The sequence below is a fragment of the Prinia subflava genome, chromosome 28, assembly GCF_021018805.1.
Source record: "Prinia subflava isolate CZ2003 ecotype Zambia chromosome 28, Cam_Psub_1.2, whole genome shotgun sequence".
Classification (NCBI taxonomy): domain Eukaryota; kingdom Metazoa; phylum Chordata; class Aves; order Passeriformes; family Cisticolidae; genus Prinia; species Prinia subflava.
In genome coordinates, this window is record NC_086274.1 from 1,711,791 (window position 1) to 1,738,660 (window position 26,870).

General features: G+C 42.5%; 1 protein-coding gene across 2 annotated transcripts in view; it reads right to left on the reverse strand.

The window, feature by feature from the left end:
- Positions 1-26,870, reverse strand: part of LSAMP (limbic system associated membrane protein) — a 995,705-nt gene that overhangs the window by 611,438 nt on the left and 357,397 nt on the right. The window lies entirely within an intron of this gene.

Here is a 26,870-nt window from a genome sequence, read left to right on the forward strand (position 1 = left end):
AAAGCTCTATCTCGTACTTGAGGATCTTGCTACAGTGGTGTAGGAGCAATGGGTATGAACAAACCAGTGTCTTAGATTTGTTGATGAGTTACTTTGTACTCAATAGCAAGAAATTCAGGCTGGAATTTTCTTTATTGCTCTTCTCGTTCAAATATGCAACTTTGGAGTTTATCCTCTCCAGGGATCCTTCTTCAGGGAAGTTACCATCAACCCCAGGAGAGATCTGGACCAGCACACAAGTGTTTCCTTCCTCCAGATTCTGAGTCTAGTAGAGGTGTTGTGAGCTTAGCAGCAGCTCAGAATATTTTTGTGATTGTCCCTAAGTATAAAGCACTGATAAAATATAGCACTGAAATTAAAAGATAGTAGCATAAGTAAGCAAATCTTCTCATTCCACCAAAAGGTGCCTCATGTTCTGTCAGGGCAGATGAGAGAGAGCTGAAAGCTAAAAGTACCACAGCTAATTAAATTTTGTGGAAGAGGCTTTTACATTTATTTTTACACTTAATAAGAAGAGGGAATCACCTGAAGATAGAGGAGGACAAGTATTGAAAAAATCTTGTGACCTTGTTATCCATCTGTGAAGCTCTTCACAACTGGAGGTAACTAAAATGGCTCCAAAAACCTATGTTTAGGCAACTGAATCACTGCCCTGATTCAGCAGTCTGGAGGGCAATTTTGCCAACCAAATGCAGATGTCTAATCTATCTTGGCAGCTGACTCAACTGAACACATAGGCAGAAAAGTAGGTTATGAGAGCACAGATACTTGGATAACATATAGATATCTGCATTTAGTGGTTTACACTCTGAAGCTGAACTCCAATCTTGATTGTAGGCAAGCAGACAAAATTGTTTTCAGAGGTCAGACACACTTAAAAATATGGGTATGAGATCTAGTACGTTCCCCACTCCCTCCAAAAAAAGCCACCTTCTTTAAAGGAAGTTCTGCAGATTATTCATTTTCATTTCAAAGCAAGCTGAAAGATGAAATTTTTAAAGTTCCTCTCCCCCACAGGCTGCTCATATGTGGCCTCACTGCTTTGAATGGTAAGAGGATTCACCCCTGTGGAAGTAAGTGGTGTTGTGCTAGCTGCCTGCAGGGCATGCAAACCTTCCCTGGACTGTTCAGTTCAGGAGTACCACTGAAGCCACCCAGACGACTTTTGGAGAACTGTGGTTTTCACTGTGACATGAGAATGCACAGTAAACTGTGGTGAAACCCAGGCTGAATGAGAATAAACTCATATTCAAACCTTGGAGTTCGAAAATGCAACATTTTCCAAGGGGGAAATCAATCCTACTCTTCTGTTTAAAACATTTATATAGATTTATATAGAAAAGTCATTTATATAGAAAAGTTAAAAGATCTAAAAGAAAAAAAAAATGTGGAAGGAGGGGGAGTAAGACACTACTTAACAGTTGGGAAAATAGAGATTATAATGCCAGAAGGAAAAGTGAACTTCTTTGCCAACCTCTTGAATATCGCAGCTTATAGGACTACCCTAAATTAATTCATGGTTGGATAGAACATATGTTCTGAAGAAACAGCTAGTATTGATTTTAAAATTGCCAATGATAGGGAATCCACCACATTCCCATGGTAAATTGTTCCAATGTTTAATTACTTTCACCGTAGAAAAAACTTGTGCCTCATTTCTAGTGTGAAATTGCCTGGCTTCAGGTTCCAGCCACTAGGTCTTTTTATATGTTGTTTGCTAGCTTGAAGTGCCCTCTTATTAAAGTTTGGTTCTCTAAGTAGGTATTTACAAACTGCAACCCCTCAGGCTTCCCACTGATAAACTAAAGAGGCTCTTCTCCAGAAACCTCAGCCTGTGGAGCATGGCCCCTTGCATTCCCATCACTTGCATGTCTGGTTTCTCAGACTCTTCAGTTTAGCAGTAACTTTCTTTAACTGGGGACACCAACCACAGGAGCTGAATACCTCTCAAGTTCAGACATCAAACATTACTTCCTAGGTCACACCTGAGATGCCCCAGTTAACTCTTTAAAGCCTCCAAATTATGTCTTCCAGAATAATTATGAACAAGAATTTACTTTCAGCTAACTACTAGCATACTTCTTTCAAAATTGCTGTTTCTCAGAAAATGATCCTTTAGGTCAAAAACATGGTTAACTACTAATATCTTTTTGTGTGCCTTTATCTAAAGCTTCATAATTGACCATATTAAAACCCACACAGCTTTCCTAAACCAAGTTTAACAAGGAATCTGCAAGGATGCCTTGCATCTGTGACCTTGTCGTTTTTCATGGTTTATCTGCGGAATTTTATAATTTGTGTTACCAATAAACTTCCCTTCAGGTGATTTTACATCTTATTCCCCAGTATTGATAAAAATAATAAATATGACAAGGAGCAAGAAGCAGTGTGCACAGCATCCCCATATTACATGTTTGTGGTGATAATTCCCTGGTTTTGTGTGCGTATTTTCAGAGTGCCATTTAACCAGTTCTTCATCTAATATGTAGAGACTTATTTTATATTGTTCTTGATCAAGATCCTATGAGGTATAAGCACAAATTCTCTAAAATGTCTAACCACATCTGCACTACTACCTTCTGCAACAAATTTTATAATCTCATCAAAAAGATATCAGATTTGTTTGACAGGATTTATTTCCCATAAATCCATTTTGATTGGCATTAATTATATTTCCCTTATTTAATTTTTTATTAATCTAATCCCATATCAGGTTTTCTATTATTTCACCTCAAAACAGTACCAGAATGACAGGACTATAATTATCTTAGGTTGTCCCATACACACCTTCAAATTTGAAATCGTTTTTAAACACAAGCATATTTTCCAGACTTCTGGCACTTCAAAACAAATGTCAGGCTGTGTGGAATGCACCCAGGTCATGTCTGAAAGTTTTGTAGACATATTACCTGCATTTTCTAACTGGCCTTAAGAATGTCTGTATTGATTCAGGAGCCATCTGTTTTGGCATCCTGCCTCCAGGATGCCGTGGATGTCATGGAGGAAAGAGTAAGAAGCCTGTACCCAAGGGTCTTTGCCCAACCTGCTCTCCCAGCCCGTGGCAATTTGTGATTCTGGGAGCTCCTCTGGCAGGCACTGCACCTGCATCCTTTTGTGTACAGCCTCAGGGTTTGTCTTTCTCTGAGTCAGTCAAATTACTTGCTGAAAGTGTTTTTATTTCTAATCACCTCACTGTTCTGTGGCAGTAAATCCCCTGCAATAACTACGTATTGCACATCTCCTTATTTTAAACCTACTGGCAGAAAATATCCTTTGATGACCTGCTCTCACACTGCAAGCAGCAGGTAACAGCTGCTCTGTGATCACTTTCTCCATTCCAGTGCTGATTTTGCAGACCTAGGCCTTCTCTCAAGAGCCAGAGGCAACTCACTGTCTTCCCAGAGAAGTCTCCCCATGCCTATTGGTGCCAGTGCCTCTTGCCTTGGACACCTCATCCTTCTTAGATAGGCACCAACAGTGTTTGGTTTGTAAGACGTAAACTGGTCACAGATTTGCAGTGACAGGCACACACGTTCCTTTGTGCCTGGTTGTCCTGTTCGGCAATTAATCATCAGGTCTTCATCTTTTGTACTGCCTCTGAATGCTCATCTGGCATCTCAACACAGGTAGAAATGTTTTCTCTCAATTTATTATTTTGGAAGTAGCTCTTCATCTTCCTGAGTTATTCCTGCACTGCATTGTTTAGCCAATTGTCACTACATCTGGAATTGGCACTGCTGCCAACTCAAATTACAGTCATTGTGCTTAAGAAATGACTCCAGACTTCAAACTCCATACCAGTCCCTTCTCTGGGGAAACCCTATCTGTCTCTAATACAGCCTCAAGATGAGCTGTGTTTATCCATTTCAGTCAACACTGGTTAAACTTGCCATCACAACAAAAGCAAGGGTTGAACTGGAGTTGTGCACAACTCCCCCACCATTTGGAATAGGTGTGTCTATGTGTGTTCCCTCTGTTTTTGGTGCAGCAGCATGTCCTAAAAGATGTGCACAGCCAGGACAATGGTGGTAACAGCCATTCCAGTAAGAAAATTTAAACCAGACTGAGCACTCTTACTGGAACAGATGTTTCCAGCTGCACTCACAAACACCTGTGCCTATACAGAACCTTCTGGGGCTTGCATACACTATCTGGGCCCTTAACGCCTGGATGAGTGCAGAACTACCCATGTGCACAAATGATCCGTCTGTGCTTTTGTCCCTGTGGAGCCATGGCATTGTTGCTCTGTTTGCCTGTAATACAACAGAAAGAGTGACTGCCACACTGACTTAACCGAGCTGATTTTGATGCTAAGCATCAAGCCAGAGGCCAGCAGCTGGGGAAGGTGAATGCAGGATGAGAGGTAGATCTTAGTGATCACTTGGCTGCTCCTATCCATCACATTTGCTCCTACCAGAAAGGCTATGAGCAGATCTTTGTTCATGAACAGCTCTTTTTTTAAAATCTCTGGCAATCAAAGCGCATCAGGCAGTGGATGTGCAGTAATGGAGAGAGAAGAACCTTCTGTTTTTCTCTCTGTCTTAATTGCCTGTGTTTTTATGGGCTTTGGTAATCTTGGTGAAAAACTTCCTGGCACTGTATGAATGCTTTTGCCTTCCTTCTCTCAATGACTGGTTTGTTCTTTCTATTCTGTTTCCTTCCTCTGTGAAGGCACTTTGCTGTCTGTGACCAGACAACTGCCCTCCTTTGCTTCACAACCTCTCCCTGCCACCTGGAATGCCATTCTGCAGATGGTCAAAGGAAACGAGTCCTATTAGCTCTACATTTCCTTGCAGAAAACTATCTCTGAGGGAAGGGAAAGGGTCTACTTTTGCTCCTTGAGGGAGGATCTTTGCCTCAGGGACAAACAGTACATCCCAAGGTAAAAGGAGTCCCCCATTAAACAACAAGGCAATGCTCAAAGTAATCCCCATTTACAGCTGCTGCCTCCAGCAGATTTCCCCAAAGGTCTTCATTTAGCTGCAGTTCATTGAGAGGGTCAGGCAGGGATGGCTGCCCAACTGGTGCAATGCCTCCTTGTTGGCCAGTCCTGCAGTATAATTGGCCTCAGCCCCAACAGAGGCTGAAGAAAAGAAAACCTGGGCATGGTGCAAGACAATAGCAAGCTGCATAAACTCTGGGCAGGGTCTGGGGAAGCCACTGGCAAAAATCCCACTAACTCAAATACCACCAGGACTTGCCTCTTGGCCTTGGCCCCTTATACATCAGACTCCTAAGCACATTTGTTTGCAGTAAAGTCAGAGGAACCCTTTTGTCCTGCTCAATAGGAAGCTTTGGCATTCAGAAAAACAGCCAAAGACTTGTACCAACTGATCCCTTAAATCCTTCCTGATAAACAAAACTAACAGCAGCATCTCAATGCTGCAGCAGTGACAAAAGCTCTGAAGTAAGAGGTGTTTCCCTGGACAAAATCCAACTACAGTCTTAACGTTGGTTTTAATTACCTTGACCTAACTCCTCCATGGCACAACAGGCAAGCACACTCAGCCAGAAACTTGCTGCTCAAGGCACTCAGCATAGAGGCAACTTGCTCTCTTTTTTCATGAATTTTGTAGCAATAGAAACTATATCAAAAATATACTTTGTATTCCATGAAACATCACTAATCCCTAATGGCATCTCTACTTCCTATCATGCAAACTGTTTCAAAGGCATCAGGAAGAAGTTTTTAGAAAGTTTTCCTGAAACTAATCAGGAAATTATCAATAAAGCATTACTTTAATCTCCCTTATTTTGAAGTTATTGAAGAGTGGTATATGAATGAATTAAATACAGAGCACAGGAAAATAATGGAGCAATTAAAATATTTTTTTTTTCCTGCTAATCTTTTTTTTTTTTTTTTTTTTTTTTTTTTTAAGGCAAGATGTATTTTCTTTGGCACATAAAATCTTCAAAAGTCTTGATTTTAAAATGGATTTTTTTGTCAATGTCTTTTGTCAACTAAGAGCTCATATCATTGAAAAGCTATTATAATTTCTATTTTTTAAATTAAAATCTCAATCAGTTTAAGGTGTAGAGATCTTCTAAGTTAAGTATTTCATTCAGTGCAGCAAATAAGTATATTTTGGAACTGAAAGGCTGTCTCCTAATCTGCTGTTTCCAAAAAGAGAAGCCCTGGCTCAGTGCTGCCTACCTTCTCAGGCCTATGGCCATACAACACAGATTTGTTTGCAAAAAGCAGCTTAGGGAAGATTACTTTATTCCCTTGCACTGAAGGTCTGAGTGAGATGCAGCACCTTAGCTGTAAACAGCATTTACTACAACTTGATTATTCACAGCCTTCCCATCATTTGTAACCACTGCATCTCAGGAACCAGTTGAGACACACACATCCTGCATACCATGGCTGTTTGTAGCTTCCCAAATCAAAAAAAAAAGTGAAATAAAATGCACTGTCTTTTGAAAAAAACATGACAGACTTATCATCACCCCCTTTCCCTCGTTACCATGCTGCCCTGAAACGAGCAGTTCTAGATGGGCCTGCCATATTTCTATTCCTTATGGGAATGTTGGAGGGTTGTCTATCCCAGGAGGAGTTAAAAGCACTATCTAGGATGCTTAGAAGATTTCTAGGGATTACAAACAATAGTGAATAGAGTGTTTTGACTGCTCTAGCTTTTAATTTTCTTGCTTTTAAAGTTATATGTATGCCATTATAGGCATGCTATATTCAGCTGACAGATACGGGAGAAGTTCCTTGTATGAAATTCCTAGGAGAAGGCCACAGGTATAACAATAGTGGGGTTTATAATCTAATAATGAGGAAATTGTTCAGCTTTTCTGAGGTTTCTAATGTTCTCTAAGATCCTGCAGTCCCTAAAAGAAGTCCTTGCTTTATCTCTGGTTCCCTGGAACTAAAAAAGACATAAGCTGACAAGAAAAACAAAGCTTTTCTATTCCCTCCCCTCCCAACTCCTAGCTATCAAACTTAAACAAGGGAGCATAAGTATTCAGAACTCATTTCTCTTCAACAGCTCTCCATAATCTTAATGAACATTGTATAACTGAATATTAACTGTGTTTTCTTAATATCCCATAGTTGGGAACAAAAAGTGGAAAAAATAGGTTTGATGATGTGTAGTCAAATTTTGTACTAATTAAAAAAAGCTGTTTATCTCAATCCATCACCATTTGTTAAAGGAACCTGAATTCACTTTCATATGGCCAAGATGTGTGAAGGCTTTTCCAACTGTGACAGCCACCACTTCGAGTCTCATGGAAATCAACTGAGGTATCAGTCTCAGTGTGTTGTGGCTGAACCACCAACACAGGAGTCTGCATACGTAATTGTTCATTTAAGAACAAGCATCTCATCAAGAGAGAGTTCTGAATCACAGTGGGAACAGAGTAATTTAGCAAGATCACACTGAAAACAACAACAGCACAGGGCTGCAACAGACTTCCTCCACAGGATACCCAAAGAGGTAACGAGAGAGCCGGCTTTGGCTGGAATACCAGCCCGAGGCCATGACCATCACAACTCTTTTATGGAGGATGTGCTTCCAGCAAAGAATGAACAGCCATCATAATTTTTAACTTAAAGACCAAAATGGCTCAGCCTCTCTAAAACTGATCTGTCTCAAATCCCTCTGGAATGATGAATGGTGAACACTGGACCTCTCCAGGACATCAGATTTGGTTTTCTTTTTAATCAAAACAACCAGAACTGGCTTTTCAAGCTAATGTAAAACTGTCTCTCCCTCCAAAATAGTCATGTTTGATATAATCTCTTTAAAAGCTGCCGAGGAACACAATGACCAAGATGACCCTGGAGACTCACACAGAGGACAAAGATACTTTGTAAAGTTTTTAAACGAATTTCTGCACTGATGTCAGGAGGACGGGTCATTTTCCAGATTTAGAGTTTGACTTCCCACTTTTGCCCCCTGCATAACAAAGACCCGATAACACCCTCACCCAAGCCTCCTACTCCACCCCAGTGGGGCCACATCCTCTCAGCTTCCACCCCATGTAGGAACCCAAACACACCCAATATCTCCCAAATCCCTACAAAATATGAAAGGGGCACAGAGGTCCCATTTCATAACCATAACTGACTTTCTTTGTAACACACGCCTTGAAGTCTCAAGGTACTTTTCATTCTTTGGGAGAGGAGAAACAGGCACGGAGGTATGGAAGCTAAGATTAGAGGTGACCCCTGACAGCTGTGACTCACCCAACATCCCTGAAAAAAACTACTGGAAAGCTAATGATGTAAACAAGTTTCCAAGTGTTGGACTGCCCTGTTTCACCCATGAGGTCATGTTTTTTGAAGCTGAGCTGAAGAAAAGCAACTTTTTTTTTTCTTTCTCATGAATTATATGAGCAAGGTAGTAAACAACTACTTCTGCCAGACCAGTTCACCTACACTCTTCCCAAAGCAGGTTTGCAGAAGCAGCTCTTCATGAGAAGCCCCCACACACCTGTGCAATCTCTCTAAAAGAGCAAATTCAATGCATGTAAATTACTGCAGGCTCCATGGCACAGGTAACAGCAAATTCTTCATTATTTTGGGAGAGGTTCCCAGGAGGAAGCAAAATTTGTGTTGAACCAAAAATAAACTACAGATTTAAATAAAACCCTTATCTACTGAGTCAAACATTAACCCCAGTATTAGTGACACAGCAGTGAGGGTTTATCATGGCCCTAAATCCAGTCCACAGGAAGGTATTCTAAGCTGCATAAGGCACTTGTTAGCACAGGAGGCCAGACATAAGCATTTTGAATGGGGTGGGGGAAAGGAGGCAGGTATTGCTGGCTGAGCAGAGAGTGGGAATACAAAAAGGGCAATGTAACCACGTGCAGAAGAGGTGAACCTTGCTGTTGGCTTTGCAAGGAAAGGTCTGCCTCAAACTGCCCCCTCAGCCTCTAGGAGTGAAAGGCAGGGATGGTGTGTCCTCAGGAATGGCGAGGCCAAGTCTTGGGTAATAACAGGCATTACATGAGGCACAAGAAGGGCAATCCCAATTCAGTGTAAGAGGTATGCCTAGAGTTGCTCATCGCTGATGTCATAGCCCAGTAAAATTCCTCAGAAATCAGGAAGATTTTGTGGTCCAGTGCTGTCTGGCTAACAAACCGATGAACTAACACTGCCACGTCCCGCTCTCCAGCTCCCCAAATTAAGTCTAACTATTTTTCACATTTCCGATTTGCAACCATCTGTTTCCAACCTCGTGCTAGACCTCACAGAGGCCATCCTAGAGACATGATTTTCAAAACCCACTTGTCTTTACTCTGTGTTCATTAAACAAGCAATTAAAAGTTTTTAAAGTATTTGTGCCCCTGAAAAAATGGCAAGAGGCTTATCTGGGTTACTTCCCACTCACAACTATCTTAGGTTACATCTTACACACTCTAATACATCAGTTTGAAAATCTGTCTACGTACCACAGAGCAAATGACACGGCTTTTCCAGAGTCCGTCTCACTGACTAGAAAATTTCACACCCCGCCCATTGACCAGCCTCACTTCAGCCCCTCCATATAGGCATGAATATTAAAATAGAAGTAAACCGTAAAGAACACATTACTCCAAAGACCTTATACTGCAAATAAGTACGCTCTGTTCAAAACTTGTGAGTCTTGAATTAAAAGGTCAGCTCATGCCTGTGGTCTTTAGTCTCCATCAACACCACAAAGAGCACACATTTAGCCTTAAAAACGTAAGAGGTGTTATGAAATGACAAGTAAATGCTGAGAGGGGAATGAGATGCGCTTTTTGAGAGAATGAACTTCCCTGCTTGCCTGTGCAGCTTTGAGGACCACAGAACTACATCATTTTCAAAAGGAACAAAAAATTCTCTTTTCTCCAGAAACCATGAAGTTAAGTAAAACACCAAATGTTATGAGAATTACAAATAATTCAGCAGTTGGCGAAACTGGATGGAGCACGACTGACACAGATGGAAGATTTAGTGGCCAAACTCTAACAAGTCTCTGCTGAGTATGTATGCACTGAGATTTTTCAGAAGCTCACGATTTGGCCACATCTAGGTAGATATGAACTGAGGTGGCAAAAGGTAAATGCCTGACATCGAGGTTACTTTACCTGCCAAATTCCAATCTCTCCTCCAAACCGCATAAATGCTAAATTTTCATTCCAAACAGAAATGTGAACTTTTTGTTTTAATGAGCAAGACAACATATGTTTTCCTAATCTCTGGACTTTTTAGCTGAAATTTTCGCAAATATTCATCCCTTGGCTAATACTCAGCACAAACTACTTCAAACCAAACAGATGCAGTTCGGCAAACTGATAAGCAATGTAAAAATTACTTTGGGTAATGAAAAATGTTAGGCAGTTTAGTGATAAGCAACTATATCAGCTTTGCATAGGACGCGCTTCTCTCCAGCTGTCTCTCTTCAGACCAAATTCAAACATACACAGACAGGTACAGTTCATCTGTAATCTTTTTCTCCCAGTCATTTGCAGCAGATGGGAACACAACTTACTGTGTGTGCTGACTGCGTGTGTACACCATGCACTGGTATTTTTTGCAGTAAAGTCAGACCGCAATCCAAAGCATTTATTCTTGCTGCTGCTGGCCCTGCTTTGTAAGCTCTATTTTTGCAGAGGAGTGAAAGGTGGTGGGAAAGGTGCAGAACAGAGGATTGCAAGGACTGGGTAGTGCAGTCTCCTGGCCTATTTTGGCTGCTTCTATTTTAGGTTCTTGGCCATGGGAATTTCTCTTCCTCCTCTGACAGACTGGCAGCAGAATCCCAGGCTCCCTCACCTCATTCTGACAGTGACTGCTGATGCTGTGACCCTCCTCCCAGGATGCTGTCTGGGAGGGGGTGATGCAGCAGAGAAAAGAAGAATTTAGACTGAGGCCAGTCTTCCTGAGGAGGACTGTGATAAGGTTCTCATAGAAAGCAGCTTTGCCCAAGACCTACTAGGGAGAATTAGAAGCTGGGAGACCTGGTTCCCCTTTCCTACTCAGCCAGCAATGTGCTGTGTGGCAAGTCATAATTTCACTGCTCTCAGATAAAACTGGGAATGGGAGCAACCCCCAAAACGAGCATGCCTGCATACATGTGCAAGAGAGGGACAAATCTACTCTACACCTGTAAGTGTGCTCATTTCTTCCAAAGGGGACCTTCCAGAAAAGAGAAATGCCAACATAGTATATTCTGTCTGCTTTACCCACTACCCTGCAGAAAGTATATGATCAAACATTTTCCACATTTCCTACCCTTCAATTCACCGAGCACGTCCATTGGCTGCAATCCCTCTGCTGGTCCCCATGTGCCAATTTCAGTCCCCAATAATCCCTCTGCAACTCTGCAATCCTCAATGATTTACTCTCCCTGCCTCCTACACTGGTCCAGGACCCTGTCTTCTATGCATGCCCAGCATCACACTGCTGCTTGCCACCTCTCCCCAGCGCTCCCCATTTGCTGCAGTCTCCTCGCACACTGTGCTGCCCTTCCCCCTGGTCCCAGTTGCACACACGTACAAAGCCCCTTCCGCCTATTAAGCACTTCCATTCTGCAAAACCTCACAGTTAAAACTAATCCTTATCCTGCAAATAAGCTGAAAACGAAAGCAGTGCCTTAGAAAGCTGTCTATTTAATGAGCATCTTTGCTGTGGCCCTTGCCATTCCCCATCTTCTCTGAGCTTTTCTCCAAATGAAATAAAGATCAGCCCCCCTGCAGCTCCTTACTGTAAACATTAATTCAGGAGGTCACTTACATATTAATGCTGACCCTGTTTCTGTCACCTCTGCAGATACAGAGCAGTCCCATTAGTGGCAAGTGTTTTAAAAGAAGCTGCTTCTTAATGTGGGTATGGGTGGTGGAAGCTGACCTCCATCATTTCTCCTCCCTTCCTCACCTACTCTCTGAATGTGGCCAGTGCTCATGAGTACCAAATTACTGCATGACATGTGTGTGCCCAGGACACATTTCTGTTTGTTTTCTTCCCCATGCAAATGCATGCCTGTGGCCAAGGGAAGCACTGAGCCCACACAAATAAGAGCAGTCTCACAATGCAGCAAACGCCTGACACCTGCTTTTTTCACAAAGCACTAAGGTACCAGAATCATGGAAAACAAAGCAAAATCCCAGGCAGACAGACCTCTTGCAAGAACACTTGCATGGCACTTACAACACCCATGTACAGACAGATATTCCCAATCCAGAGGGACACATCCACCCTTCTCCTTGCCCCATGCCTTGTCCTACGCTTTTTCTCAGCACTAGACTGCATTTGCCTGTCTGAATGCTGCTGAGATTGACAAGTGGCCAGCAGCAGCCCTCTCCTTTTTCCTGCAGTGCCCCAGTGAGACACCTGAGCCCTGACCACAACACTGCAGCAGATATTTCCTGAAGATGAGTCTGAAATGTCAACAGCCCTCGGTACCTAACACATCCCAGGGAAATTAATGGGAGTTCAGGACAGAGGGGAAAACTGCAAGCAGCAAGCTTGGAAAAACATCACCTGGGAAAATCCATAGGGGATGCACTTTACCTTCCAGGACTGAACCTCACCTCCTGCACCATCATCTTTAAAAATCTGGCAGATGGAAAAACAAAGATTTTCCCTCTGAGGAATAGCACAGGGAAAGCTCACTTGAACATTAGCTACTCCACAACTCTGAACTCATTTTTTAAGGATTTAGGAAACACTTGCTCTTGTAACTAAGAGAACAAGCCCTCCCACCACTGCCCACCTAATTGCATTTCCACTTAGGCATGCCCACTCCAGCTCCTGATAAAATATTCATGGGTTGCCCTTGGCCTTAGTGGGGCAAGGCACCTGCAGAACTGGAAGTGTTCCACCTGGGGCAGGTGAGACCCACATCACTGGCCATGGCAAGGCTCAGTTAAATCACTTTGTGGAGCAAGGTCAGAAGGCACGATTGCAGAGATTTATGCCAAAACCCACATCTCTGGGCAGTTCACACTTGCCTTTTACTCTGCAAAGTTTGTATTTGTTCTTTTTCCATTTCAGGCAGAAACCACCCAGAGAGGAGCCGGGCAGTTTTATGCTTTTCCCATGAAAAACATGAGATCATGCAACCGAGGGCCATGGCAAAACGTGTAACACAGGGAGTGGCACTTCCTGGGCCCACGAAGAACATCTTTGATGTTTCCTTTAGAAAACTTTCAGGGCAAGGAGAGGCTTTGACTGCTGTCACCTAGGCTATATAATTGTCAGGGCTTTCACCTTAGATTGAAGAGTTCAGACTTGCTCATTAAATATACATACGCATACATTATATGGCAATGGGATTCTTTCTCGGATTTTATTTGGGTTTATAGTATAAAATGAGAACTAAACATAGAGCAGTCAAGATCCTTGCCCATTTCCCCTCCAAGCAAATCAGCTTACCCTCCAATTCCCCTGACACCAGACCAAAGGAGCTAATTTTTCACCCAGTATTACAAATCCCTGGTTAGTCACTGGGTCTTGCCCTGCAGCACCCACACATCTTGGGGCTTCCATACCAGTTTTGCCCCTGCCCCTCAATTTTATCCAATTATTTGTCCTAAGGACCTCACAGAGCTCTGTCAACTTGTTACTGTAGTCCCTTCAGCTTTTCCTCAATTAAGACAACCAGTCATGCCTAATTGTTCCTAGTTCTGTGATGGTTTAGTGATGTGAATAAATGTCCCCTCAGGACAACACTGCAGACACTCAAATCATTCTCTTGTGATCTAAATATAAAGGGCATCTAGGTCCTCTGATATGAAAGGCTGCTACATATGAGAGATAATTATATTTATCTGGAAAAAAAGGCAGATTATTCACTTTAGTAACACATTTGTAACGACAACGTGCCAAAAGCTCAGTGTTTTTTAACAGGGCCATGCATGTCCCTGTGTATCCCACACTCCCCACCAACCAGATGGATGCAGTTCAAACTGTGAATCCACTCAGAAAATTCAATAGTAGCAACTTGGTCCCTGTCCCTTAGTATTAGTCATTCAGAAACATTTTCCCAGATTTACCTGGGATTTAATCCTGGTCCTCACACCCTCTTCCTCAGCCTATAGGAGACCTTCCTGGGCAGAGCCTCTCCATCAGCAGAGGGACAGCCCCACTGTTCATTTGCATCTGCCCCCAAAGCCCACATTTCTCACACACTAGTAGCAACCTGACCCCACAGGAAGCAATCCAAGCTGTAGCCACTGCAGCAGCAGGTTTGCCTTCCCAAAACAGAGTGGGAGCACCCAGCTTTACACCCGAGCCACGTTTGGGGCAGTAGCACCAAGCTGGCCTTCCCAGGCCATGTGTCCTGCTTGGCTGCTGAGCTCTGCAGGCACCCACAGCTCCCCACTCCCCACCCACAGCACCCCCTTCTCCTTTTCTCTCTTTCCTTCACTTTTCAGTCACGGCAAAGGCATTTTGGGTCTTTACCTTTGCTCTCTGCCAAACCAGTGCTTCTAAAGGACAAAGCAGTCTGCTTCTCCAGACATTATACCTAGAGACTTATACCCTCTGTTGATTTTTGGCAACACAGGTACTAACTTCATTCCTCCACCACTGTACAATGTTTGTAAAAAAATAAATAAATCAGTTTTTCACCTTGCACACTTGTGTATGTGAACCTGCAGAGAAGCAAGGTGTAATGTGGACTTTTTTTTTCTTTCTCTCTTATCTTAGGGAAGAGATGTAGCTGGCAGGCACAAGCAGCTTTCTGAGGTTAAAAGTAGTAATGAGGCAACTTTGGCTTTCCTACACTATGATCAATATTTACTGGAGCAATAAGAGAGTTCAGAAGCTGCAGTGCTGGCACGATAGAGAAGCTGGAGAGTGGAAAACAGCATTTAAAGTCTTCAGAGGGACATGACAAGCAGCTAATGATTACTTAGGGACTATCAGATTTCCTTCTTCATTTATTTTGCCAAGTGGTATAGTAGTTAAAACACAGAAAATAAGCTGGGCCTATCACTAGTCTGGGGAAGCAAGTGTTTGTAGCAAACTTTTTTTTTCCTAGCCAGCTCTGGAAAGAGAGAATTGTTTGTTAAGCTGAACAAGAGCACATCTCCCTATCCCCCAAGGTCCTCTGCTGATGTGGCATCCTGGGCAGTGCACTTTGCCCTGCAGGGCTTCTGTGAGTGAACACTTTGTCATATATTCTCCTGATAAAAGGGTCTTGCTGCCAGTAATTTGTCAGCTTTCTCAATGTTTTTTTCAGCTCAGTTCATCAGCTAGCAAGCTTCTGGTGTTGTCCTACAAACAGGGTAAACCCTGGGCTCTTTTGGACTCAGCCTTAGTCTGCAAGCCACAGCATCTCTGCTGCACTCCATGGCCTCTCCAAAGCACCGTGAGGGGCCTCCAGGCAAAGATGTTTGCTCTGGTGTAATCCAGACTTCAGCAGATAAAAATTCCAAACAACAACAACACACCAAGGTAGGACAACTTCTCAACAAACAACCCCATTAGTTATCTATTTTGAGATAACAATGAGTTCTCACGCTATTCCTGAAAACAGAGGAACAGATTTTGGGCTGTAAATAACAAAACTGACAAAATAGCTGAAGTTAATAGATGAGGAGAAAGCAGAGGGGCAGAAGAGGCACAGGATTTGCATGGTCCTGCTCAGAAAATGCTCATAGCTCCTTATGGTGCATCACGATTCCTTGCATCAGAGTACAGGATTAAGATTTGACATTTCCACATTTGTGGGATAGCCTCAAAGTTCTCATGACAGTTTAGCTCTTAGAAAACAAACCAAATGCGTTAAGGATCTTTGCAAGGTCCTTTGACTTACACATCATCTGCTCCTCCTACATAAATTACACTGCTATTAGTATTGCTCAATGAAGAGCATGAAACAAACCGAGCCTCCAGCCACTTCTAATAGACAAGGGTAGTTAACCCGTATCTAAGCTGCACCGACATCTTTTGTGACGAAAATTAAATTCTTGGAACTCATCTGGAAGCCCGGGCCTTGCACTGATCACATTTTCACTCTCCCATCTGTCGACCTCCAGCTGAGGCCAGCCATTCCTGCAGGCAGTGGGGGAATCCTGGGAAAGAAGCCGGGCATACAAAATTGTTGTGAGGAGTATTTTGAAGGGAGAAAGTCAAGAATCTTTAGAGGCTAATCCACTTCGTACAAAAAACAATAAAACTCTCTGTCTTCTTTCTATAACCATAGTAGTTGGAGGAATACAAAAAGACCAGAAATGTTTACAGTATCCATTCCTGCCAGCTGAGTTCACAGTGAAGCAAAGCTGACAACCAACATACTGCCTTGGGAGGGGAAACAGGGAACAAAAATCAGGTATTTCTCATCCAGGGTATTCCTTTTTTTGGAAGGGTGCTCCAAAAAGAAAAGTTCTTCGACTAGCATGATCCAAGAAAGATGCTGCCAAGCAAGAAAGACCTGAGAGCTGCTGGTGGGAAAGATTCAGATTCAGTAGTGAGAATGAAAAACAATTGGAGCGGAAGAAGAGACAGAGCCACGAAAAGCTCTTGCAGTAATCCCCCTCTTCTCCCCTGTGTTCTCTGTCTGATCAAATCCCCCAGCATAGTGGCACAAAAAAAAAAAAAAAAAAAAAAAAAAAGAAAAAAAAAAAAAAGCTGCAGCATAGATCTGCAGATACAGAAAAGAGCACACAGGCACTGGCTTCTCCAGTATCTTAAGAAACTCAGGCTGCACATAATCCCCCTGCAGTTATAACCCCCCTCAACACACAGACACACCTCATCCTCCCCCTTGCTGCACAAATGCCACCAAAGTCCGTGACTGCAGTGCCCTTTCTCCACTGTGAGCTGCAGTGCCCCAGGCACCCCTGCTCCCCCATCCCACCCCATCCCACCTGTCCCCCTCACTGCTTTTTCTGTTTTGTTACACTGTTATCTTTGATCCTTTCCATGCATCCATCTCCTCTCACCAAATTTCCTGTTCTCCACGCAAGCTCTCTGTGCTCTTCACAGGATCTGGTGTGTGTGTGTCAGGTACCATTGTGACGTCAAAAGACTGGATGGGATGGAGAAGTAACAAAGGTAAGATCACTGTCTAGAACAGATTTACCACTGGAATGATTTGGGAAGACAGCACTGATCAGGTTTGCTGCCAGGCATGGCGCTTAGGACATGGGTTGCATGAGTTTCAGCTTCCTCAGGCATTCTGAATCAATTGATTATTGCCTCAGTTTCCCCATTTGCAAAAAGAAGAGATTAATAGTAGCTACACTAATGATAGAAAAGAAAACGGAAAAGAATAGAGTGAAGACATCCACAGAAATAGACAAAAAGAGAGACAGAGGGAATTAGAAAGAAGTCAGAAGTTGACTGAAGAAAAACAGGTAGACAGACAGGAGAAAGGCAAGATGCTTGGACTAACTGAAGGCACAATGACGACATGATGGAAATCAGCCACAACAATTCTTGCCAGTTTTGTGCTGTGGCTCTGGCTGGTTCAGTCTCAACATACAAGCTCATTTCCCCTTCCTTTTAAACTCTGATTAACACCCATCCATGCAAAAAACAGTGGTGTCTTGTGATCATCACCAATTCCCAGATGGAAAGGGATGCTGACCCAACCAATTCACAATCCCAGAAACTCTGAGAGCACATATCTAACCTAAACTCTAGCACAGCAACTTCTCATGGTTTGTGCCCTGAGCTCTCCAGCAAGGTCACTGGCTGTGTCCTTGCAGCTCCACTCCATGCATCCCACTGGCAAAGTGTGCTCTCCTGTGCAAAAGCTGCCAGCAAAAGTCAATGAGCAGAGGTGGCTGTAGGTTCCCAAGGGGCAAATGGTAATGCCAGGCTGAAGATAGTAGAAGGGGGAACTTATATCCAAGTCAATTAGGATTAATGCAATGTGGGAAAGTATTAGTTCTGGAGCTGTAAGTTTCTCCATTAAAGATTGAAGGCAGATTGGAAAGGGGGGGAGGAATGCTAGTAAAGACTTTTCTTGGCTCCGCAGCCCTTTTCTTCCTTTCTCTGTTTTTTTGCGAAGTGATGAGGTGTGGATCTAAGGCATTACACTCTGGAGATTGTCAGTGGCTCCCAACCCCATTAAGGCAGCAGTTTTTTTGCTCTCCTTTCCATCTCCTTTGCTGAATGCTGCTATGCACTGATGGTGGCTTGGCCTGCTATCAATGGAAAACTAAAGACATTCTCCAAAATAAAACATCATGGCATCAAAACTTTAACATTCAACCACTTTGGGCTGAGGCAAGCTCACTTTTAGTGGTGTGAATGACAAGAACAACAGTGAGGTTAAGTGCCAGGTAACCCCCTGAGAAAGGCAAGCAAACAGGTAGGAAGGGCAGGCAAACTGGATACATAAAGCATGCAGGGGCAATCTGCTCTCAGCTGTGTCCCCACCACACTGTACCCAGGTTCCAGGCTCCCCAAAAGTGGCACAGGTAGAGGAACTGGAGACCACAACCACACCATCAGCCTCTCTTCAAAGCAATGCCATTCAAATGGTAGAGCTGAGCAAAGCACTCCTAAACCTGAGAAGCTGAAGGTCTCTGCTGCTCCTTTCCGTGCTGACCCCCAAGGGTGCAGAAGCAGATCAATCTTCCCTCTTTGGCTGCCTGCTCGTGCACCTGTGCTAAGAGGTTCCCAAAACCCTTGTGGCTTCCAGAGGAGATGTCCCAGCTAGGTCAGTGGATAATGGTGCTGCAGCACTGCATGCCAGTATGAAATAGGCACAATGGAGTGCTCAGCCTGCAGTAAAGAAGGACCTGTCAATATTATTTGCCTGTGAAGTGCCACACAAGCCAGAGGTTCTTTATAAATAATTCAATAAACAAACAACATCAAATTACAAACAAGAATGAGTGATGAAGCCTCCTTCTTCTTTCTAAAGAAATAAATAAGAGTCAGAAAAAGAAATTATGCGTACTTCAAAATTCACAAGGAAGCTGAATTTTGACAGTCTGATGATGCAGAGGAGGTTTCAAGGCAACCCTCTCCCTCTGAATAACAGTGGATAGCAGAGCACATTGAGGATGCTGGCAAATTCATGATTTTAAGTACCCAGTTATATTTACAGCAGCTATGCTAATTACTAAATCACCCAATTATGAACACATGCATCTAATATGGCAGCAGACCCCTTATCATTCCAGCTTTGAACTGCTGCAGCTGGCAATGCCCTCAGACCCTTCCCACGCACTGTTTAAATTTAAGCACGATAGGTAGTCCTACAGAAAGAAGGATTATCTAAAACTAGATAGATACATGTACCACCGGACTGGTGCTTCAAAGAGAAACAACAAAAAAAGTTCCAGAGCTCTGCATGTCTTTGTCAACGCCAGGAAGCACAGCATGCTACTGTGCAGCCCTGTCTTCTGAAATAAGGCCCAAGCTCCCAAGCAAAACCAAGGATGTCACAGGCTTTAAATCTTTAACTAACATTGTTACTTCAACTCCACATTAAAGAAGACAAGGCAGAGAATGGAAAGATGTATCAGGGTTAGAAAATTCCCTGGATTTTGTTGTTATTATTATTACAATGGAAAAGGAATTGTTGTGGTTTGACATCCATTATTTCCCTGCAGTGTTTGCAACTCTAATAGAGCAGTTGCAGCTGTTCCCTTGCTGCTTACATAGAAACTACAGGTGTGCCTGAACATAAACAAAACAGGAAAAGGATGGAAAGCTAAATAGCAGCAGGGAAAAAATGGGGATAAGGAGCCTGCACACACAACAGTAAGGGACTCTTGACATTTTGCAGCATTCAGCCCTGGCAGTGAGCTGCCATAGTACCACCCTGGTGCAGCATCTGTAAAACCTGGGGCTGCAATGAGGTTCAGCCACCTGGTAATTCCAGGGAAGGCTGCTTTCCCAGCCCAGGCTGCCTCCCTGGTGAAGCCACCAGGAGTACCCTTCTTTTGGCACTGGGTCCTGGGAGGCAGGCATTTTCAGCACTCTTCTCCGTGCTTGGTTTAGGAACTGCTGATCTATTTCTTTTAAATCTGCATTGGGAGTCTAGAATATGCCATTATTTTTTCCCCTAAAAAGCTTTGAGAGACCCCAGCTCAAGCAGACTAGGAAAGCAGGATTTACTACTGTTAAAACTGGCAGGAAACTCAGTCTGCTTGTGGAAAGGACCAGTCTTGGAATTAAGACAAGAACATCAGAGATGCCAAGGAGGGAAATACAGGAAGTATACCACAGCACAGCCAGCTATAAAGCTTAAATGTGACTATCCTGAATTCTGCTTCAAGGGAGTGAAAAGTGAAAGCACTGTGTCTTGCTTTATGGTGCACACCCTGCAAAATGCATGTTGTAAACCTTCCCACAAAGAACATTAACCAGAGAAAATACTGGGGATTTACACAGTACTTTTACTTTGTAAAATCTAGGATGCCAGCAGTAGACAAAGGAATCTTAAAATGTAAGTGTATAACATGGTGGTATACAAAAAATCTCAGTGGCCAGGGAAGTGTGAATGAATTCAGATTGCTAACAGCAGACCAGATAGTGTGCATTAACCAAAAGAAAATAACACTGTCTCTTCTCATACTATTATTCATGTACACGTTCATGTAGTTAAATTGCAAAAGCCTTCCTTTAAGGGAAATGACACACTGAGGATGTTGATTCTGATTTTGTTATTACTTTAAATGCATTTCTGTTTGATTTCGTTATTCAATACATATTTTCTTTTCCCGGTTACACTTGGGGGACAGGTACAACGTACACACATTCGTACTTTAGTGTTGTGACAACCAGCACCAGAGTTGTTGAAATATCCATTTCAAAACCTACCTCAGTGCAATCAATCAAATCCTTTGCTACAATATAGGGAAAATAAACAAGGCTATCTGGGACTGCAACTCTTAGCTGGGCAAATGGAGTGCAAAGCATGAAGGACTAATGGGGAGGGAACAGAGAAAGAGGAATGCCAGAAAGAAAGATTATTTCAATGGCTCAAAGAGCTTAAAGAGTCTTAGAGGGGATTAAAGAATAAAACAATATATTAAAATTGCAAGGAAGCAAAATCAGAGACTCGGTAGCCATAAGAACGCGTGGGCCATGTAGCATGAAAGCCTTAAGCGACATACTTAGGAGGAAAGATAGAGACAGCAGGAAAATGTGTTATTTTACTGCTTATTCCTTCTGACCCTGAGAAGATGGCATGCTCAGCCCCTTTACCTCTACCCCTCTCTTTTGGTTATAAGATTGCCACCAATAAAAATGTTCACACTCAGAGACCTGCTCTCCGCTTCTCCTTCTGCGATGCATTTATTTCCACAAAGGTTTCGAAATTGCGCAGAGGTCACTGTGCAGTGTCACTGATTCCTACTTACGCAGTAGAGGTGCTCCGAGTGCTTGCTTTCAAGCCCTGGATTTTTCTAGTGACACATCTCCAGGCAGCTACGCCCTGTCCTGGCCTCCTAAGGCCTCTAGCCGAGGGGACGCGTGTTTGTGCGGGCGTGTGCGCGCAGCAGACGCGTGAGCAGGGGAACCCTGCTCTGCATATGCTGGCACCAACTGTATTCTTTAAAAGTGTCTGTATGCCTGGTTAGCCAGAAACAGACCCCAAATCCCTCCAAGCAAGACTCAGTGAGAGCATATGTTCAGAAGCACACTGACAATTAAATGAGAATTTCATGTCATCTCAGTACAACAGAAGCAACTGAAAACTATTTTCCTGGTTCAGGCAAGGAAAAAGTAGCACCACCAAAACTACATAAAACTCTAACGCTGAAATTCTGACAAAACTTTCCATTTACAGCAGCACTGTTCATGTGTATTTTATATACATGCTTCTTTACTTCAAGCATGGAAAATGTCAGCCCAGAGGGAGCTGTCTGAGAAAGTTACAAGCAGGCATTGAGCTTGGTATTCACTTGCTTACTGTGTTCAGATTTTTTTTATATATATTTTTTTTTGATGGAAGTGTTGCAGCTTTTGCTTTCATTTAGAACGAAAATGTGTAGCAGACATATTTGACATAATAGTGTTTGAGTTTTCAAGGGAGACTGAAGCAATATCTAGAGACAAATCATTCTGTTCTACTGCTTCTTGCTTGCCACCTCAACTCTTTCACCAACTCCTTTCCTGCTTTCATGTCTGAGCCTATTGCCTGTGCTGCTTATGAGAGTTGCTGGGAATTCTTTTCTCGCTCTTCCATTCCAGATCTCCTTGGCTAAAGCTTACAGCTCTTGAAGTCACTGTAAACAACTCCAGATCGTGAGAGTCCTTAAGAAATTGTTGCAGAAAGAAAGAGGCTATGACGTCTCTGGAGAAACCTGGAGGAAGGTGTTCAGTAGGCAGGTGAGTTTTGGAACCCCTTCTGAGATAAGAGGATCATGTGGTGCTTTCACAACAGAAGGACTGAGAAAGCTCTCACCAAGCTACAGACCCTGGCAATACAAATGCAGCCTGAAAGCAAAGTACTTTAGCACAGCATTTCGAACCCGTTTAAAAAGCAACATGTCTTACTATATATGTATCTCACATAAAATTCTGCAATTCTGTAGCCTCCTAAATGCATTTTCTCTATTGCAAAAATTAGATCAAGCACAGGAGGTAAATACAAGAAAAATATCTGTTTCTGCCTTGGCCTCTCCCTCATCTATATTTTTCTTGCTTTTTCTCTTTTTTTCTCCGAGTCAGCTGGCCACTAGAATTCTTGCCCTGGCATCCTCACCCAGAAGGTATCCAGACAGCTGGGTGAGCTCATCGTTCCAAATGCTTGCTCATGGGGCTATATTAATGACACTTCAATCTCCTCCTTGCTGTGCCCTACAGCCCCCATACATTAGTATAGAAAACAAGTTTACAAAGCAGAAGACGAGTCTGTCAATAACATTAAACAAGCTGTTATTTTTCCAGTTAGTGCCAGAAGAGGGTAGAGAGAAGGGTGGGCGAGAAAGAAGGGACAAATTGTTTTATGACTCAAACACAAACCCTCTGTTTAATCCCTGCATGTGTGTATTTGCTTCCTTTTTTGATTTTCTTCCCTTCCTCCCCCCCTCCCATTTTTTCTCTCTGTGGTGTCAAATGTAAATCAGGTTTATCCTGCTTTCCTGCAGCGTGAGACACATGTATAATCCTATTCTGTAGAGGATGGTGTGTCCTCTGTAGGTCACACAGGAGGTGGTCCTCCAAGACTCCTTGGTTGCCTGTCTGATGCCCTGGCTTGAAGCTCCACTTTGGAATTATCTCCTGTCTCCTTAAATTCCCTCTGCAGAGCGTTTAGCAAAGTTGTAGACACAACCACCCTGGGAGAGGGATGCTGGCTGAGGTTGAATTCAGTCTGAGATTGACTCTCCCACGGGTAAATGCTGCATGGTCTAGCTTCCCACCACAGTTAATGAAGACTTGGTCCTTACAGGCAGTGAAGTCAAAAGGTTAATTCAGCTGATCAGGAGGTGTCTGCTCTAGGATAAGATGAATTAAGTTCCTAGCCTCAACCGACTGCTCTGAATCTCTATCAGCTATAATGGGTGTTTAGACACCAACTCACATCTAGATACTTACAGGAAGACTCCTAAATTTAGACATTTTAATCTGGAGCTAAATGTCATTCTAGAAGTCAAGAAAATCTTTTTGCTCACTTCCACCTTCCTTGTGACCATAAAGAAGAGATTTATGCCTCAGATTCTCTCATTTTGTGAAACAGGACTGAGTTTTCATGTATTGTGTGCACTAAGAAATACGTAACACCACAGAAGAGCACTGCAAAAGTTGTGTCCAGATAATGGCATGCTATCACAGAAAAGGGGATATATCACACCTAGAAGGAGCAGCTGTCAAACCATGATATCTGGCAGAACCATTCTCTTCCTTGCAGTGCACCAAGGACACACTCACAGGGACTGGTACAAATGGCATTCCCAGCTGGGCTGTGATGAGCAAGCAGAATTATGGAGTTAGCACAGGCCTGTGCTCAAGCAAGCCTTGCTGCAAGGCTGAATTTATCAGCTCATGGACACTACATTGCTATCACAGCATCCTCTGGTTTCCTAGACTGAGCAAACCCTTCCCTGCATGATGGCATCTTTGTGTCATGTGGGACTATTGTGCAACAGACCCATGTCTGTAAAATGCTGTCTGAGAAGCCTTGCTAGATTTGGAGCTCCTCCTTCAGTGTGTGCATGAAGCTTTGAAGGTCTTGTGTTCCTGCTTTTTTTGTTGCTTTGGAGCTTTTTAAACAAAATTGAGCTGTTAAAGGAAGCTGTAGGCCATGCTTAGATAATAGCCTGGAAATGTTTGTTATGCTGAAAATAAACTACTCCTTCAGATCTGGAAATGCAGAGGACAAACTTTCTAAGCTCTTCTATCCCAGAGCCCAGATAGAACACTGAAGCTCAAAGGCACATTAAAATGAAATAACAACATACAACACTTACCTCTTTTTCCTCTCCAAAGTACTTCACAAGCTTTTATTAAATTAAGTCTCATCACACCCTTGGGACATAGGTGCAGTAAATACCTTCATGATAGGCTGAGCGAGTAAGACACAGAAAACTCTCCACAAATACTCCTCTGACTGACTGTATGAATTGATTCATTTCAGTGGCACCCTTGTGCTGTCATTTCCCACAGACTTTCAAGCAATCAAATTTTACTGCCCCAAAGGGCTTGCAGGAAATGAACTGCAAAGTTGTACACAAGAGAATTTGCTTATGAAAAGCACATGAGCAGATCCCAGCAAAGAACCAGAGCAGCAGCTCTGTATGATTGCAACTCTCTGTGTTTGGGGTAATAATCCAAATACTAAGCTATGTGTTGTCAGCATGACCCTGATTTATGCATTTTTTACCTATTCGTGTATTTTATTTAAGTTGGTAAATGAAACAGGGGAACCTCTAGCAAGTAGGTCCACTCTCAGGGTGTAAGCCAGCTTGCTTTCCACCATGCAAGTAACCCCTTTCTGTGGGCATGCTGACCAGTGTCACAGAGGACACACAGAGTCAGGGATGGACTTGACAGTCATAGATCAGACAAAAGGATGCTGACAACTCACAAATCAATGTTTTCTCTTTGGTGTCCAGGACAATTCATTTCCCAGCAGGAATAGTTATAGAGACAGGAATAAATATCTTAGCATCTAATTTTAATTCCGAATGTCTTAACACAAAAATGCACAAAGCAGACATGTAACCATGTAAAAAGCCAGATGGAAGAAAAATGTTGCTCCATGGAACTGAAAACTACATGTCCTGGAAAAAAAACCCCAAAACTCAACAGGAGAGCAGGGAGAAGCCAAAACAAATCAAAATCCCAAAAGCCAAAACTCCACAGCAAACAACAGGAGCAGTTTGCAAACAACAGTTGCGCCAGGATTATATAGAGATCTATCTGAATTTTCCTCTTCCATAAGTCCAGAAACTCAGAAAGAACATCTCAGAGCAAACTTACAGCCCAAGAATTGTTTGGAGAAATGGCCCTAGTTTGATTCATTAGACTTGAATAACTGCAAGTGTCAAATACATTCAAAAAATACAAAAATCTCCTGGTGGTGTTTTACAACCAAAAAAAGCTATACTTTTTAAAATTAATTTTACAATCCAAATTATTCCACTGGTTTCAGTTAACAACTGTATTTTACAGACAGAAAACCTGAAGCAGAAAGAAGCTAAAAGCAGTATTTTTTCAACATATTAATATTTTTTTCCAAGTTTTGGTTTAGATCTTAGGTTTGTCTTCTTTCCACCTTCCATGTCCTGCAGCTCCCCAGGTCTGTTACTGGGTATGACATCTAAGTCCCTGTTAACTTAGCAGACATCATGCTTTGAGCTGGGTCAAAAGAAGCAAAGTTCTCAAACTCATCTTGTAATTTTCAAGACAAAAAAAAAGATAATTCCCATTTGAAATTTGTATTTATATTTACAGCTGCAAAATTCATCCTTTGTCTGCTGCTTGTATTAAAATAATTAAATTTTTAAATGATTGTAGATAAAAGTAAATGCAGTTGTTTCTAGGTTGGTTTTTTTTCCCTTAAAACATTTTTTGTCTAAACTATGTTTCAATTAAATTTTGAAATTGACTCATCAGATGTGTTCCACAGAAAATACTGGCATTTAAATTGAAAAGTCAAACACCTGGAAGTATGCAATCATACTCCAACTTATATAATCTACTGCACCATCTGTAAAAGGAAACTTCCATCCTTCACTTCCAAACAAAGTATTTTGGAAAGAGGGAGGTCCCCATTTTTTGCTGAAAAGGAAAATCTGAATGAAAAATTTTAATCATGGGGAAAGAAAAAGGGTTGGGGATTTTTGTTTGTTTGTTTAGGGTTTTTCAGGGATTTGGTTTTGGTTGGTGTTTGTTTGTTTGGTGTTTTCTGAGTAACTCTTTGGAAAACAAATTAAAAACCACAGAAGTTCATGAACAGTGACAAGAACAAAATCATCTTTGGTCAACTTCACACAATATATCCCTTGTATAGATGCAGCCATCAGCAAACTCAGAGGACGGTGCCTCTTGGAATTTGGATCAGGTAGGTTTTGTTGCTTTGCTTTGTTTTTAACCTCAGCTTTATTATTTTAACAAATCTAAGTCCATCATCATGACTCCTTATTTCTAGAAAAGATTAAAGCTCTCCAAAGTACAGAGGAAAAGGGTGCAATTCTTAAGAGCACAGCAAGGTTACAAGGTACTGTGTGCTAATAAAGAGTGTTGGTTTGGTAACAAGCTGAAGCAGGGAGCAGCAGGGACACTGCTTTATGACTGTAGCTTTTTCAAAAGGGTCTGTTGAAAGTATTTCAGGAGGAGAGACATGTGAGTGAAATCTTTAAATGTGTCAACAGGGAGGCCTGACACTGAACTTGGGCCCACTCCAGAGTCAACACCATCCTTCAAACCAGAGGAGATTGACCTCTGCAGCTGAGAATCGCTGAGTGGCAGCAGGGAGGGTCTGTGCATTCCTTTCCAAGCCACTTGCAACAGAGAAACAGGGAACAGTCATTTG